The following is a 16729-nucleotide window of genomic DNA, read 5'->3' as shown; positions in this document are numbered from 1 at the left end:
CTTGCCATCTTCTTGTCTCTACCCCGATTGCTAGAATTTTAGGCATGTGTAATCTCATGAGTGCTAGAATTACTGGCCTAGCATCAAGGTTCTGAAACACTCAATTGGAGGTCTAGACAGGTTTGTTACTTTGGGGTATTGTGGGCATGTTAACATGGTGGTTGTTTGGAAAGCCGGAGCTTAGCATGGGCTGTGGTGAGTCACTGCACCTCTTGTAGTGTGGGTTCCCTCATTTGTAAGGTTAACCAGAATCAAACGGTTTCTGGGCTTCTTTTCTTCCTGTCCAGCTCTGTTGGTGAAGTGTGGATTCGTTTCTGTGGTGCAGTTGCCTTTTTCACCCTGGTAAGACTTTGTGAGAAGAATTTGCTTCAGTTGTGAACTTGGGTTTTGCATCCAGGGAAGGGGGTCTTTTTCGGGATTTGGGTAGAGTTAAAGACTGGGAGTTTTCTTTCCAGAGATATTTTCACTTTGGGTTAAGAGTGCTGGCTGGCTGTCTCGCCCACCAGGAATGAAAGAATAGAATTGATGATCATTGGTCAGTTACAGTAACATCCCACAGAAGTGGGAAAGAAAAACAAGTCAGAATGAATGACTAGCCTTTGCCTTGCCTTCACAAAAAAAAAAAAAAAAAGAAAGAAAAGGCTGGTGAAATTTAGAAACAGTTCTGTCTATTCACCCAGGCACTCTACCTGGACCAACAGCTAGCTATTCGTGAAACTTTCCACATTAAACTCTCAGTTCCAGTAAAGTTCATGGCAGCCTAGAAAGCCACAGCAGGAGGTGACAACATACATTCTTTTGGGTCTGATGCAGAGCAGCTAAGAGCAGGAGGGCTGACTGTGGCTGCAGAGGACATGGCTACACAGCTGTGTTTCTACTGTGTGCCAGACCCTCCGCGCACACGCGCACACACGCGCACACACACACACACACGCACACGCACACGCACACGCACACGCACACACACCACACACACACCACACACACACACACACACACACACACACACACACACACACACACGAATGATCCCTGCCTGGGGGCTTTATGTGTTTCAACCCCAATCCTTCTCCAAACCCAACAGCATAAATGCTTTTTATAAGGGGAAACTGAGGCCTAACATACAATAAAGAACTCACCCAGTTCTGTTCACTCAAAAGTACTAATCTGTCTAACCACCCCCCACTTAGTATATTCCCATTTGCTCTTACTGTTGCTTTTGAAGGGCCTCGGCCAAGCTTTCTTTGACCACACAGAAAATACAAATGGTTCTCCTTTCTATAATTGCTGTCCTGTGTACATCATGATGAGTAGTGTTCCTCTATTCCCACAGTTTCCCCTCTTACAACTCAGTAGGTGTCTGCAGAAAGGGGACATTGCTTCACTGGACTCTGAGTCCTCAGTACCTGGCAAATGCTAGGTGCCCAGAAAATAGTTGTCCAGCCTAAGTCAGAATTCACTGGATTCCAAGCCAGAGTGACACCCAGACCTCTCGACACGTAGCAGAATGATTTCAGTGCCACAATATTACTTTTAGACTTCTAATTGAGTCCAACATCCAGATTGCTTTCCCCATAATAACTCCTTTGTTTCCTTACCCAGAGCTTCTCACAGGGTTTCTGTGAGAAGAGGGAAGGTTTTCACAAATACAGATACAGATACAGATATAGATACAGATACAGATACAGACACAGATACAGATACAGATACAGATACAGATATACAGATACAGATACAGATACAGATACAGATACAGATACAGATACAGATACAGATACAGACACAGACACAGACACAGACACAGATACAGATACAGATACAGATACAGATACAGATATACAGATACAGATACAGATACAGACACAGACACAGATACAGATACAGATACAGATACAGATACAGATACAGATACAGATATACAGATACAGATACAGATACAGATACAGATACAGATACAGACACAGACACAGACACAGACACAGACACAGACACAGACACAGACACAGACACAGACACAGACACAGACACAGACACAGACACAGATACAGATACAGATACAGATACAGATACAGATACAGATACAGACACAGATACAGACACAGATACAGATACAGATACAGATACAGATATACAGATACAGATACAGATACAGATACAGATACAGATACAGATACAGATACAGACACAGACACAGACACAGACACAGACACAGACACAGACACAGACACAGACACAGACACAGACACAGACACAGATACAGATACAGATAGATACAGATACAGATACAGATACAGATACACTCACTTGGCAAGGGCCTACTGGGTGCCATTTGTAGGATCACTATGTGCCAGAGCCCCCTTTGGAGAATTCCCTCGTTTAGTCCTGGCATAAGGTATGCCATTAACTCTGCTTACCAATGGGAAAGCTGAGGAGGTGTGCCAGCTGCTGGGTTAAGTTCTGTCTGCTTCTGACATAAAGGCTTCTGTAGCTTAGTATTAGGTGGGCCTCTGAGTTGGGGTTCACACCCTCAGGGTTGGGATAGATAGAGAGCAGGGATGTTTACGAGGTCTTTTCTTGGAATTTTTCTTTTCCTTTTTGGCAAAATAACTGAGATGTACTTATTGCACGAGTTTCAGAGTTACATTAAGTCACCCACTCTCTTTAATCCCCACCACCTTCTACTCAGAGCTTGGAAACAGGTTTTCTGAGTACTTCCAGCATTTCATCTTTACATACTCTGGTTTCTTACAAGGTCGTGAGGAGGGTAAGGCTGAGAACATTCCAAAGGGATTATGCACATTCTGCAAGAACCTGAAAAAGCAATTGATAAAGGCTTAGCTGCTTACCCAGGGATACAGGTGTGGGGGGGCCATCACACAGAGGGAGCCTCACAAGGTTCCCAGGCCTTTGTCATCTTATAGCCCCCTCCTCCAGAGGCTGAATCCTTACCAGAGATTAAAATGTAATGACACAATGAATTGAGACCAGAAATCATCATTGGAAACTGTTCTTTGAGGCATTATAGGACATGTGGCATTATGCGCAAACATGAAAGGGGATTTCAGATGCAGCAGTGGGCTTCCATTTATACACATTTTAAACATTTTTATAGATTTGCAGAGGGAGAAGCTTTGCAGCCTAGAGTCTTTAGGAGAAAATGGAAGCTGCATTTTAGTGAGGGAGAAGGGAATAATAAGAACCACCTGAAAATCAACCAGAGGTAGGGAAGAAGGAGAACACTGAGGGTGACGCGAGTGGGTGCAAAGCACAGTGCCATTGCAGAGTAAAGCTAGAGTGGTTTATTGGTGGATACCAGTTTCAGTTGTTATATTTTGGTTGGACAAATGCTATCTACTATATCAGTTATCTTGGGCTACTATTTAAAAGCATCATAGCCAGGATATTATAAACAATGGCAGTTTATTTCTGGATGCTAAATGTTCAAGACCTTGGTAATGGTATCCTTCTTTGTCTGGCAGATGTGTTTCTAGGCACTAGTGTGGACTTTCTTTCATGTAGTACAAAGTGGGCCTTTTTCTTAACAACCGCTCTCAGGGCAATTATTTCCCCAATACAGCACTCCCAAATACCATTACACTGACAGCTACAGTGTCAACATCATTATAAAGAGATATGCACATCCAATTCATAGTGATGACACTGACAAAAAGACTTCTTTCAGGAAGGGCACACTTGAGAGCTTACAGTTAATCTAAGCAGGCAAAACCTGGGCCTCGTTGTAGCTGTAGTATACTGCATTATGGCCTTTGCTACGTGAATAAGCCCTAAAAGCTGTTAGTACTATTGACATTTCTGACGCTGTTGTGGGTAGTGTCCATGACTCAGAGAATTCCTGTTTGGATGCAGTACAGTTGTATTTGCCTCACACATTTTCACCTTGCTTCCTGCTTTGAATTGTCATTGCACGGTCAGGTTGTTCAGAAATATTTCTCAAGGGCCCATGAAAACCTATGAAGTATAATAATGGTCTATAAATGTGGATGCTTCACTTTGTCCTTCCTGGGCTTATATCATTTTCAAAAGGGTAAGCATTTTCGTGTGTGTGTGTGTGTGTGTGTGTGTGTGTGTGTGTGTGTGTGAGAGAGAGAGAGAGAGAGAGAGAGAGAGAGAACGGTCTTTCAGCATTCAATGCTGTTCAGCCATTGTTGGCCTCAGGCTGGGAGTATACCGGCCCAGATTGAGCACATTTACGTTCGCTGCAACCCGTGGGACTGGTATTGATTTACTATCACATTTGGGAAAGAGAAACATACGGGGACACACTTGCTATGTCATGCCTCATTTGCTTGGAAGCGAGAGTGCAGCTGATCTGGGAGTGTGGTGACCCCTGGAACGAAATTCCATGTGTGATAAATTGTGAGCTCTACCGTGCAACAGAGAATCAACACATGTGGGGATGAGAACGTCACTTGGGTGGATGACCCAGCTGTGAGGAGGAGGTAACAGCAACTCAGGCTGTTGGTAAGCACTGCTAGCTCAGCTCCTGGCAGTGCTGGGCTGACCTTTTCCCACCCGGTCCATCTGGATTTTATGATTTTTGTTTCTTGTTTTGGCAACTACTGAAATTGAGGTGCTACTTCTGAGGTCAAAGAGGCTGTCAGTGGGCAGTGCTCCATGTCATTTCCCTTCTCTGAGGAAATGCTCTTTTAAGAGCTTTGCTGTAAAATTCACAGCCTCATTCTAATTTTTCAAGACAGATGCAGAGCACTTAAGGTGACACCAGTGACTCAAATAAGAGCAGATGGGGATGGAGGGTTAAGCACTATGTCTTTTCCCTCCTCCGCCTCCTCCTCTTTTTCCTCTTCCTCTTCTTCTTTAACTATTTACTGAATTCTTGTGAATTTCACATCATTCATCTCAACCCCACTCATCTCTCAATCCCTCCATATCTTCCCTCTGCCCTTGAAACCACCCCCAAGAAGACAAAAATAAAAACAAACAAAAAAAAAAAAAGAGAGAGAGAGAGAAAAATAAAAAAACTTTTAAAAACTCATCTTGCTGTGAAACTGTGTGGTGTATCATGGTGTGTCCCACAGTATACCCTCTTGTTCGGTTGCTTTACCTGATAATATACATTGCAATGAGTCATTGATCTGGTTTGAGACCTCTGCTATCTGCTGCATTATCAATACTGAATCTTCACTGGTGAAGGGGGAGTAGTTCTGATGCGAAGGTCTTGTTCCCCAATTGGCTCTTGATTTGTCAGTCAAGAAAGCAGGGAGCTAATTGGTGGGTGGAAGGTACAGATGGGACTTCTGGGTCCTAGGAGGAAAAAAGGAGCAAGAAAGAAGAGAGGCGCTTTCAGCTGTGCTTTGGAGGAAGAACACAGAAGCCATGTGTCTCAGGGGGGAGCTCCGTCCTGTGGCTTCTGCTACAGGCGGGTGGCCAAGGATGTTTTGCAGGGTCTAGGCAGGATTAGCCACTGAAGTTTAGGGCAAGTGGAGAGACAGAGATAATAAATTGCTAAGGGCATGCTTTTCCAGTTAGGATATAGTAACAGCCAGCAATTGTGCCTAGAGGGCAAATTATAAAGTGCCAATCTCTCTCTCTCTCTCTCTCTCTCTCTCTCTCTCTCTCTCTCTCTCTCTGTGTGTGTGTGTGTGTGTGTGTGTGTGTGTGTGTGTGTGTGTGTGTATTGCCCTGTGTCATGGGGATCCTGCAGCTTTAGTTCTCCAGGACTGACCCCTTCAGCAGTTGTACAGCCCATCAACTCTCTTGCACCTACCTCACCCTACCTCACCAGAGGCAGTTCTCCTCATTAGCCCAGGCAAGGGACAGGAACAGCTCTCCTGCTTGTGGCAGCCGGCAGGGGACAGGGCTGACCCTCTGGTGCTCATGTCACCAGGGCCAGCTTTCCAGTACTGCTCTGCCAAGCTGCCCAGGCAAGGGGATAGAGTTGGCTCTCTCACATACTGCAGGAAACGGGGACTGGAGGAGGCATTGATCCCATACCCACACCACTGCAAGAATGAAAAGGGGTGAGAATAAGAGAGGTAGCACTCAGAGGAGCATCCTGCATATCTTCTGGGCAGCATGGTAGAGTTGGCCCTCCTGGGGTGGGCCTTTGAGAGCCAACCCTTATGGTGTGAGAACAAGAGAACTTGGCTCTATCTCTTGCTCAGTGCTATTCTCATTCCTTAAAAATAAAAATAATTTCTTATACCATCTTCACTAAACTTCCTGCTGTGCCACCCCCACTCCCAGTTCTAAGTGTCTCTGTGTACACATGGGCATTGAAACTGAAAGGAAATAAAACTGTAATTCATGTAATGTATGTTAAATAGCCCAAAGAGTTGTTTCTGAGCTTTGAAACCTGGGGCTGAGAACATAGCAGAACAGACCAGGACATGCCCGGGCAAGCCCATCGCCTCCCTAGCTCCCACCCCTCTGACCTAAGTTAAATGTTACAGGCTGCTGATGTTTAAATGGACCAATCATGTGAAACCGCGCCAATTCCTCCCCCAGCCCCACTCCTTTTCTATAAAACCCCCTAGCTTCCAAGCCTCGTGGTCGAATCCACTGTCTCCTGTTGTGTGAGATACGTTTCGACCCGGAGCTCCGCCATTAAAAAACCTCTTGTTGTTACATCAAGGTGTTGTGTTCTATTCGCGATTCTTGGGTGCACGCCGAATCGGGAGCTGAGTGGGGGTTTCCCCACTGAGTTCTTTCAAAACCAGCACCTCACACAGTGGGCAAGCACTCACCACTGAGCTACAGATCAGTCTCTTTGTTCTTAGTTTGAGAAAGGGTCTTCGTAGTTGCTCAAACCAATCTTTTCTTTCTTTGTTTCTTTCTTTCCTTCTTCCTTCCTTCCTTTCTTTCCTTCTTCCTTCCTTCCTTTCTTTCCTTCTTCCTTCCTTCCTTCCTTTCTTTCCTTCTTCCTTCCTTTCTTTCCTTCTTCCTTCCTCCCTTTCTTCCTCTCTTCCTTCTTTTCTTCCTTCCTTCCTTCCTTCCTTCCTTCCTTTCTTCCTTCTTTTCTTCCTTCCTTCCTTCCTTCCTTCCTTCCTTTCTTTCCTTCTTCCTTCCTTTCTTTCCTTCTTCCTTCCTCCCTTTCTTCCTCTCTTCCTTCTTTTCTTCCTTCCTTCCTTCCTTCCTTTCTTCCTTCTTTTCTTCCTTCCTTCCTTCCTTCCTTCCTTCCTTCCTTCCTTCCTTCTTTCCTTCCTTCCTTTCTCCCTCCCTCTGTCCTTCCTTCCTTCCTTCCTTCCTTCCTTCCTTCCTTCCTTCCTTCCTTCCTTCCCTCCTTCCTTCCTTCCTTCTTTGCTCACTTTACATCCTGATCTTGCCCCCTCCATCCTCTTCTCCTAGTTCCCCCTTACATATCCCTCCTCCCAATTTGCTTCCCCTTCTAGGGCTCCCCCTTTGGTACAATCCCACTGCTCAGACCAATACTGAACTCACTCTGTAGCCCAGGCAGGCTTTAAACTTGTAATACTCTCACCTTAATCACCCAAGCACCTTGTACATCAAGCTTGCATCTTTGTTGTGTCTTTAAATTAATGTTTTTTAGACTTTAATATAATTACATGATTTTCTTTGTTTTCTCTTCCTCCATCCAAATCCCCCATCTACCCTTCCTTGTTCTCTTTCAAATTCCTGGCTATCTTTCTCATTAATTGTTCTAGCATCCATATGTATATACACTCTCCAATATATGACGAGAACCTATCCAATCTGTATAATTTTACTTGTCTGTATGTTTTCAGGACTGACCATTTGGTACATGACTGCCTAAACATGAACTGAACAAGGGCAATAACAACAGACATGCTGAAACGGATGGGGCAAGACCCATAAGGTCTCGCCCCTCTCAAAGAACTATAGGCAACGAAGGAATGCTGAGACCAGAAGAGTCTTCCCCAAGGAACATTACATGGAACAAATTTCGGTGATTCTTGTGAGAACAGGAATGATGGAGAAGTCTGTCACTGCTCCTGCATCCTGACTGTGCATTACCTTTGTGACACCTGACAAGATGGCTGGTTCTCATAGGGTTCACCTGTCTTGGCTATAAAATGGTGCTGTAATCCTTCTCTCCAACTGCTCCAGCAAAGATATGAGAAATGCCATGCTCTCTTAGTTAGTTCACCAGCTATACTATGATAAAATATCTGACTAGGGCAACCTAAGAGATAAAAAACCCAAAAAAACAAACAAAAAAACAAAACAAAACAAAACAAAACAAAAAAAAACAAAACAAAAAGAAAACCAACAACAAAAACACAAAACAAAACAAAACAAAACAAAACAAATCTTAGCTTACAGTTTCAAAGAGAGACAGTCAACCCTGGTGGTATAGGCATGGCAACAGAAACATAATCTGGGCTGACCACTTGCATCTGTAGTCAGGAAGTGGGGAAAGAATAGGAAATGGGGCCAGGCTATAAATCCTTAAACCTGCCCCCCAATGATGTATTTCCTTAGTGAGGTTCCATCTCCTAAAGGTTGCATAGCCCTCCTAAAATACCTTTATTAGTTGGGATCAAGTGTTCAAACACTTAAGCCTATGAAAGACTCTTCACATTCAAATGACAATACAAACATGGCTGCTGTTCAGTAACTGCTAGTCAACTACCCTACTGCACAAAGCAGAGGGACAGACCTTCCCTGAGCAGTGCACTGAGATCTTATTGTGTCCCTCAATTCATGAGAACTAGTTAAACTGACTAAAAGGAACCTAGATTTCAGTGTGTACTTGGGGATTTAGGTAACACGAGGAATCACACGAGAATAAGCAAATGTTATAGTGGAGGTCACAGTACGAGAGATGTCAATTATACTTAAACATAACAATATAGCCCATTTCCTCCTTTTATCAATGATTTCAAAGATAAATAAAAAGATAAGGATTCTGGCCAGCTAGGCTGAATCTAATACCTATGATAGGAACAGACCCTATCTACTTGTGATTCAAGAAAATTGAACTCTACTCTCTACCTGATCTTTTGCATGTCATGGTTACAACTGAATACTTTCCAGAAAATGCCTTGATCTTTAGCCCAAGTCCTCCCTTCTTCTGTCTTTGATACTGTCACACTTGTTATACCACAAGTTTTGACTAATATAGCCTCATTTTCAAACAAAAAATAAAAATAAGAAGGCAAGTGAGAAAAATAAGATGCATTTGAGATAAATTTACAGACATGTTGGTGAAGGTGTTAGAGCACACAGACGTCACAGAATGTATTTCTCTGTTCTATACACAGAAAATCCACCTTCCAGGGAGAGACCCTGTGAGCATACTCTGGGGGAATTTTTCACTTCCAGTTCATACTTCTTTTGTAGATGCTGGCTTTCTACTAACATGGTATATAAATATAAATGGCATTTTAAAATTTCTCCATGCCAGAGACTTATATTTAATGTATTTTTCATTACATTTGTTGTACATTTTGCTACCATGGTGAAACAATTCTCTTGAAATTAAATATCGTATCTAGTTTTAAAATTTAGGAACCCTTTTACTTGTCATCCTGCATTTGTTTTACATCTTTGCTTATTTATTTGTTTCAATGTGTGTGTACATAACTGTATGTGCTATGGTGCATGTGTGGAGATCACAGGACAACCTGGATAGGTAGCTGGCTTACTTCTTCTACCATGTGAGCCCAGGGATTGAGCTCAGTTCATCACATTTGGTGGCAAGAACCTTGACCTGCTAAGCAATCTTGCCAGCCCTTCACATGTATTTAGCAATATGGGATTACTGCTTCTTGATACAGAAACCTTAACCAGGCATGATTGCATTGATGATGCACACAATCACCTGCATTAGATACCATTAGGATGCTGTTAAATACCTATAGTACGTTGTTGCAATGTTTGCAAACCATAGCAGGAAAGTTCTTTATGTATAATGTGAACATCACCTAACTCCTTCCTGGAGAAGAAAGGGAAACTTAAGTACCATTTGTTCAATGCCTACTGTGTTCAAGGCAAAGTGCAAAGCACTTTGGAACGATTCATTGCCTTCCTAAATCTTTACTTCACCACACCCTAGAGCCCTTTCCTTCCTCCTCATTACATAGAGGAGAGGGAGGGAGGGAGGGAGGGAGGGAGGGAGAGAGGGAGAGAGAGAGAGAGAGAGAGAGAGAGAGAGAGAGAGAGAGAGAGAGAGAGTCAGAAAAACCAAGTGATGACTGGCTTTGAATTCAAGTTCATTTGATTGTTAGTCTCACAGGCATTGTTAAAGTCACTAATGAGTTATCAGAAAAGTTAGAGGTGGACATGGATATGATCATAATAGATTTGTACATTACAGTTAGCAATTTGAAGGGAAATTGTTTCCTTTCAAAAGTAATACCATTGTGACAAAATAAACTTCCATACTAGACTTTATTCATACTAGACTAGCACCTTAAGGTGGCAAGCTTCTAAGATGTCCCAACAATAATGCTTTCTGTCTCTTTTAGGATGTGATTTCTTATAAAGTAAAGGAAACCATGGCAGAGTGCCCTTGGCATTGTAGAAGTTGCCCTGGATGCTCAGGAGAACTTACTCAATGGGAGATGATGGCACAGTTTAAGTTCTGCTGATCACTATGTGGAAAGTTTCTAATCAAGATGTTTGACTTCCCAGCTTGAAATTCTATAGTTTCTTCCACAGGAGAAGAAAGGATGTAATACACAGAGAAAACATGTGCTGTGTTAGATTTATTTGGGGATGGTAGAATCCCTTAATATACCACTACCCTAATAAGGAAAGCCATGGCAACTGCAAATGGTGGACTTACAGAAGAAATGGTCCATCATGAGCACCAGTTTTAGGTCATTGGTTGTAGGTAAGAGGGTAGTGCCTCAGCGGGACCACTGTTGTCTCAGAATGACAAGGAGATGATTATGCCAAGGCTGGCAGAGCAGAAGCTTCTGGGACACAAAAAGACAGATAAAGACTGTAAGGTGATTGTAGCAGAAAAGTTCTTGAAGAGAGCCAGCAAGAAGAGTGATGCTCTGAAAGCCTCCAAGAGGAACATGGTGTACTGGCTAATTTTATGTCAGGTTTCACAGGTCATTTGTGAACAGAAACCCTTTATTAAGAAAATTCCACTAGCAGATTGGCTCATAGATAAGCCAGTTGGGGTATTTTTCCATTAATGATTGATGTGGAAAGGTTCATCCCATTGGGGATGGTGTTGTCCCTGAGCAAAATGTGCTAAATGTTATATAAAATCAGCTGAGCAAGCCATGAAGAGCCAACCAGTAAGTAACACTCCTCCATGGCCTCTGCTTCAGGTTCCTGTCTTATATTTCTGCCATGACTTCCCTGGATGATGGATTACAAATTTTAAGATGAAATAAACCAATACCTCCCCAAGTTATTTTTGGTCACAATGTTTTATCTCAGCCATCTTATAAGAAGAGAGTAGCTACTAATCCCATGTTTCAGATGAAAGAACAGAAGGAGAACTTTTCCAAAGCCATGTAACTATCATAGGAGCTGCCAGGATAAGAACCCAGGCACTCTGCATATTGAATATAACACTCTTCTGCCTTCTACCCTCCCTGTCACTCTAGATGTTGACCTGTGTGTAGAAATGACTATAAGCAACTCTTCTTTCTCCATGTGGTTATAAGTAAGTAGGCAAACACTGGGATATCCATCCAGTTAACACATCTACTGGTTTAAAATCTACAAGGAGAGTACTGGAGAGCAAAAAGGGAACTTCTAAATTACTCAGATTCAACACACAAAATTGTCAGTATGTGAACATTTTGAGGTATAAAAATAACACATTAATATTCATCCCCAAATTCTAGGTGATTATTGCCAATAAACAAATGGGGGTTGTGATGGTTTGTATATTCTCAGACCAGGGAGTGGCACCATCTGGAGGTGTGGCCTGGTTGGAATAGGTGTGTCACTGTGGGTGTGGGCTTAAGACTCTCATCCTAGTTGCCTGGAAGTCAGTCTTCCACTAGCAGCCTTTGGATGAAGACGTAGAACTCTCAGCTCTGCCTGCGCCATGACAGCCTGGATGCTGCCATGCTCCCACCTTGATGATAATGGACTGAACCTCTGAACCTGTAAGCTAGCCCCAATTAAATGTTTTTTTTTTTTATAAGACTTGCCTTGTCCTGGTGTCTGTTCACATCAGTAAAACCCTAACTAAGACAGGGGTGAAACTAATTTAAATACTTTGATGTGTTTCTCAAACCAAGTAACCTAAGTATTTTGGCATTGCAAAGGTGCATGCGTGCCAAGAAATCTGAAGTATTAATTCTTGTCCAAATCAGTTATGATCGCCCATCCATCCATCCAACATCTTTTCACATCTGTGAAGGCCTACTGTGTGTGAAAAACTACATTAGGCTAAGGGGTCAGTAGGCTTAATTATGCTTTATAGAGAATCTTGAATCAAGGAATTTGTGAACTCAAGAGATTAAATCATGATTAGACAACATACCAAAGGGGCAGCACCCAGAGGAGATGATGATGTGATGTGTGATGGAAGAAACATTGTCAGGAATCTCATCATTACCCAAATAGGGGATGACCACTTTTGGTGTTCTTGTTCTAATGTACAGATTTCCTTTCTTAGAATTCTATTGCTTGCATATTCCATTGCCAAGAAAGGCGAGGCTATAAAGAGAAGCTTCCAGTGCACACGGTTGGAAGATTACATATATAATGGACACCTAGGGTATTCAGTAGTCTCCTCTCTCTACTGTAGCCTCACTTTGGGAGAAGTTGTGAGTAATTTATAGCATTCCACATCGCTTTATGTTTATCTGGAAGTGGTTAAGACTGAGTCCATGCTAACTTTATGCTTAAAACACAAAGGGATCATCTGGAGGGAAGCACACAGCCACTCAAAGGGTTAAAGAAGGATGAGCTCAAAACCCCACCCTATTTTCAAACCTCTAGGCATCTTTTTAAGACAGCAAAAGAGGGGAATATTAGAGTTCTGGGCAGGAATAAGTTTGCAAAGATAGCCAGAAATTCCACCTACCTCTTTCCCCTTACAAGAGCCCTTGGGGTCTTTCTCAGTTTAAAATTCTCCATGATGAAAATCCATCCCACTAGATGGGCAGGTAATGTAACCTCCTCTCACAACAGCCTCCTTTCTTTGGGGCATTTGAGTGGAGCCATTCAGGTGCATGAAGTATACATAAGCAAGTGGGTAGGATTTCAAGTTTTGGCCATCAGTTGACTGTAATCCCTCCAGGTAGGTATTTAGTTAAGCTGAGAAAATCATGGAGAAAGGCAGCATGTTCTAGCATACCTTATTTACTATCTGGGTCATGGAGTATCAGAAGTATGAAATGAATTTTAGGGTAAAAAAGAATGGCCTAGATGGAAAGTGGGCCTCCTCCAGCTGACTCAGCAACACTGTCTGATAACAAAAGGGCTATTTTTCAAAATTTTCTCAAAAGAACAAGTAGCTCCTATTACAGGTATTAAACACTGTAATTCAATCACAGTCCCTAACTGAACCTGCTCTTGCAATGTCATATGGAAGCCTGTTTGCCAGTCAAGGCAGGTACCCGCCCTGCCAACAAGGCCACCTGGGAAGGAGTCTCACAAAGACTCGGTGTGTGGGATCTGAATTGCCTAGCATTGAACCTGCCTTGTAAATAATGACCAGGATCTGATTTGTGCCAGCAAGACATTGCATATTTAGAATTTTCTACCTCTTTCTTCCTTTCTTTCTTCCTTCCTTTCTTTCTTTCTTTCTTTCTTTCTTTCTTTCTTTCTTTCTTTCTTTCTTTCTTCCTTCCTTCCTTTTTTTTGTTTGTTTTTGTTTTTGTTTTTGTTTTTGTTTTTTTTTTGTTCTGGAAGCTGATTGTAAAAAAACCAGCTTTATACAACAGCCTGCCAGGCAGAGAACACTGGAGATATATCCAAGTATCCAGTGGACTAAGGACCTGATCCTCACTGAATTTAGAAGCTGGAAATAAAATGCATGAATCCTGGAGAGAGTGTCTGTCATGAAGAAACTGGTTAAAAAAAAAAAAACAAAAAACAAAAAACCTGGGTATCTTAGTTCTTCAGTGGTCATAGGGTTTGGAAGTTTTAAAGCTTGAAGATCTAGCAAGCCCTGTGAATGCAATGAGATTGAATTCTTTCTTTTTTAAATTAAGAGGACTTGACCAAGAAGAGAGAGGAGAGAATAAGTTACAGAGAAAGTGGACAAGAGATCAGGGATATGACAGAATAAGGTCTGGAGCTGAACTTCCTAGAGTAGTGAATTACTCGGGGGAGAGTGGTAGGAGGTAGACCAGAAGGGTTATCCAGGGCCAGTTTGTGAGTGTGTTCACATTGTGTTCATAACCAGTGGCTCCTGTACGTTTTGAGCAGAATGTTAGGAAAAGACTTAATAGTTATGTGCAGGGTTATGTTCAGTGAGGCCGCCGTTATATCAGTACTTCATCCTATAACATTACCTACTGTGAGGTCTCAAACTTGATACAAACAGCTGAGATGCCTCTTAGCATCACAAAGTGGATTCTGGCTTCTAGGTTCTTCCAGCATTGCTACATGCTGCAGGGTCCTCCCAGCTGGCATATACTGCCCACTACCCTGAACTTTGCAGCCCAGGTACTGGGCTATCCCTTCCCTCAGCTCCTCTGGCCCCTATATAACTCAACTGTTTTGGCTATACCATTCTCTTGGCTGGTCTTTTGACCCAGGCCACCCCTCTTGGTTGGCAGCTCCTCTCTTGCTCTCCCTCTCCATCTCTCCTCCCATGACCCAGCTTAGTCTGGCCATGTTCACTCTGGACCCTTCCTGATGCCTCTAGCTGTGCTTTACCTTTTATCTACAATCACCTTTCTCCCCTTCCACACTTACTTCTTTAATTTCTTTTTTTTGTTTTCTTTTTTCTGTCTGATGCACCTTCACCTCAACCCAGCCCTAGGAGTACCCATGTCCTTTTAGTTCTGCTTTTAATTCACCTAGGTTTAGAGAATCAGTTTTGGAATGCAAATGTGAACCAAACCAGGTCCTTGTGTAGAGGAGCTTCTAAATGCCAAGAGAAGCATACAGGAAGAGTCCGTAACTGTGGCACAAGCTTCAAGAATGTCCATGAGCTACTGAGATCATTTATAGGACAGGCTGCATTGGCATTTGGACACAAGAAAGAGCTACTGAGACCACGATAAGCCTGGCTCTGTGGGATTTGGACTAGAACTCAGCTAGGATCATGAAAAAGGGTTGAAAAGAAACATCCTAGGAACTATCATTGTGATAAAAAGATGATGTCAACTTGGAAAAAGGTGAGCAGGGAGGGGCAGTCAGATACATGAAAGCAGTGTGAGGCATACAAGGCCATTGGTGATGCTCAGATGTGCTTCATTTTTCTTATCTCCAGTCCATCTGTACTTTGACATCCTTTCTCTTGGGTACCCTGGTTTCCTTAGAGAACATCTCTATTCACGTTCACCTCCATCCCACTGCATCCTATCCACTCTTCTCATCTTATTCCACTCCAAACTCCTCTCTCCCTATCTCACACCACACAATGCTGCCATTCTTCATCTTCCCATCTCCATCCAGTTCCTTGCTTCCATCTCACCCCACCTCGGCTGTCTCACTCACTGGGCTTCTAAAATATCCTATATGAACACTGTACCTCACTATGTGTGTGGTGCACAGCTTTGGTCATGTAGTATCTTTTTTACCTTTTATCTTTCCACTTTCTTTTCAGTGTAGAAAGCAGAAAGTTTCCAAGAGTTTGGAATCCAATGCTCTGAATAGAACTAGTTTCACTTTATAGGAGGAATGTGGGATTCTCTTTTACCGTCTGAAACTTACAAAATCAAGTCTGTGGGACATAAACTGACAATGGATTAACCAGAGGAAGTGAAAGCAAATTCATTATATGAAGGGCAGGGTCGGGTGGATAACATCAAGAATGAGAATGGAGTGAGTAGCCATTATCACAGCTTGTGTCCCCCTCCTCATGGTAGCAATTTAGGTTAACTAAGGATAATGGAGGGAAAAAACAGACAATTGGCCAGGGCAAAGTTTCCCAGGTTCTGAGCATGGGCTTAATTCTAGCTTTTCTCCCTGTGAGTTAATATTCCTTGCTAAAGTAACAGGAAGGAAGAAGCTCAGGGCAATACAAGCTTCTGAAAGGACTCCCCTTATCAGGTAAAGTAGCTCCTGAGGGAACCTCTCCCATTGCTTCTGCAGTCAGAGAAGCTGGGGTGGAGGCAGGAGGATGCCCCTAGTTGAGAACACTGGGAGAATCAACATATGCTTATAACTTCTTACTTGCAGCAAACTACCTATTACTGGGAACAGCTTTTTGGATATTGGCTTTCTCACCATAAAAGATGGCGGTAAAGATATTGCCAAGGATAGTAAGGAAAATCTTGTATTTGGATGCCCAGTTCATGGTCTGGTCTGTTATGGGTACATATTCAGTAAAAAGGATCTTTCTGGTTTCTTCTGCTATTAGACTCAATAACTAACAATTTGACCTGAAACATACACCTCTTTCTTTCTTTTCTTTTCTTTTTTTTTTTTTTTTCCAGTTTTCTCTCCTGTCTAGAGTAGAGGGTAAAAAAATTCAGTATAGGGTCCTCTCTGGCTCTAGTATGCACTTTCAGCTGTCTGAGTTACAGTTGTCTGTAACTCAATATTTGTTGAATAAACGGAAAAATGTGGTTAGGAGCATAAAGGCATATGCAACAGAGAGGCATCTGTGATTTTACACCATGCGTGACTAGAGAGGATCTGAGATTAAAGACTGTCTATTGTCTAGAGT

The 16729-nt window shown here is 42.6% G+C and overlaps 1 long non-coding RNA gene across 2 annotated transcripts in view; it reads left to right on the top strand.

Annotated features, from left to right (window-relative positions):
• The window catches only part of Gm36865, an 81076-nt gene extending 70573 nt beyond the window's left edge, over positions 1-10503 (top strand). Inside the window, exon 4 of one of the 2 annotated variants that reach the window (XR_391608.3) lies at positions 10431-10503. This is a non-coding gene — a long non-coding RNA (predicted gene, 36865). Of the gene's footprint in view, positions 1-7724; positions 7885-10430 lie in introns of those variants that run through there. The other variant, XR_882216.1, reaches the window with a different exon arrangement.
• The last annotated feature ends 6226 nt before the right edge of the window (positions 10504-16729 follow it).

Source organism: Mus musculus, chromosome 7 (genome assembly GCF_000001635.26).
Source record: "Mus musculus strain C57BL/6J chromosome 7, GRCm38.p6 C57BL/6J".
Classification (NCBI taxonomy): domain Eukaryota; kingdom Metazoa; phylum Chordata; class Mammalia; order Rodentia; family Muridae; genus Mus; species Mus musculus.
The sequence above is the reverse complement of the archived record's forward strand: the minus strand, read 5'-3'. Positions and strand labels throughout refer to the sequence as shown.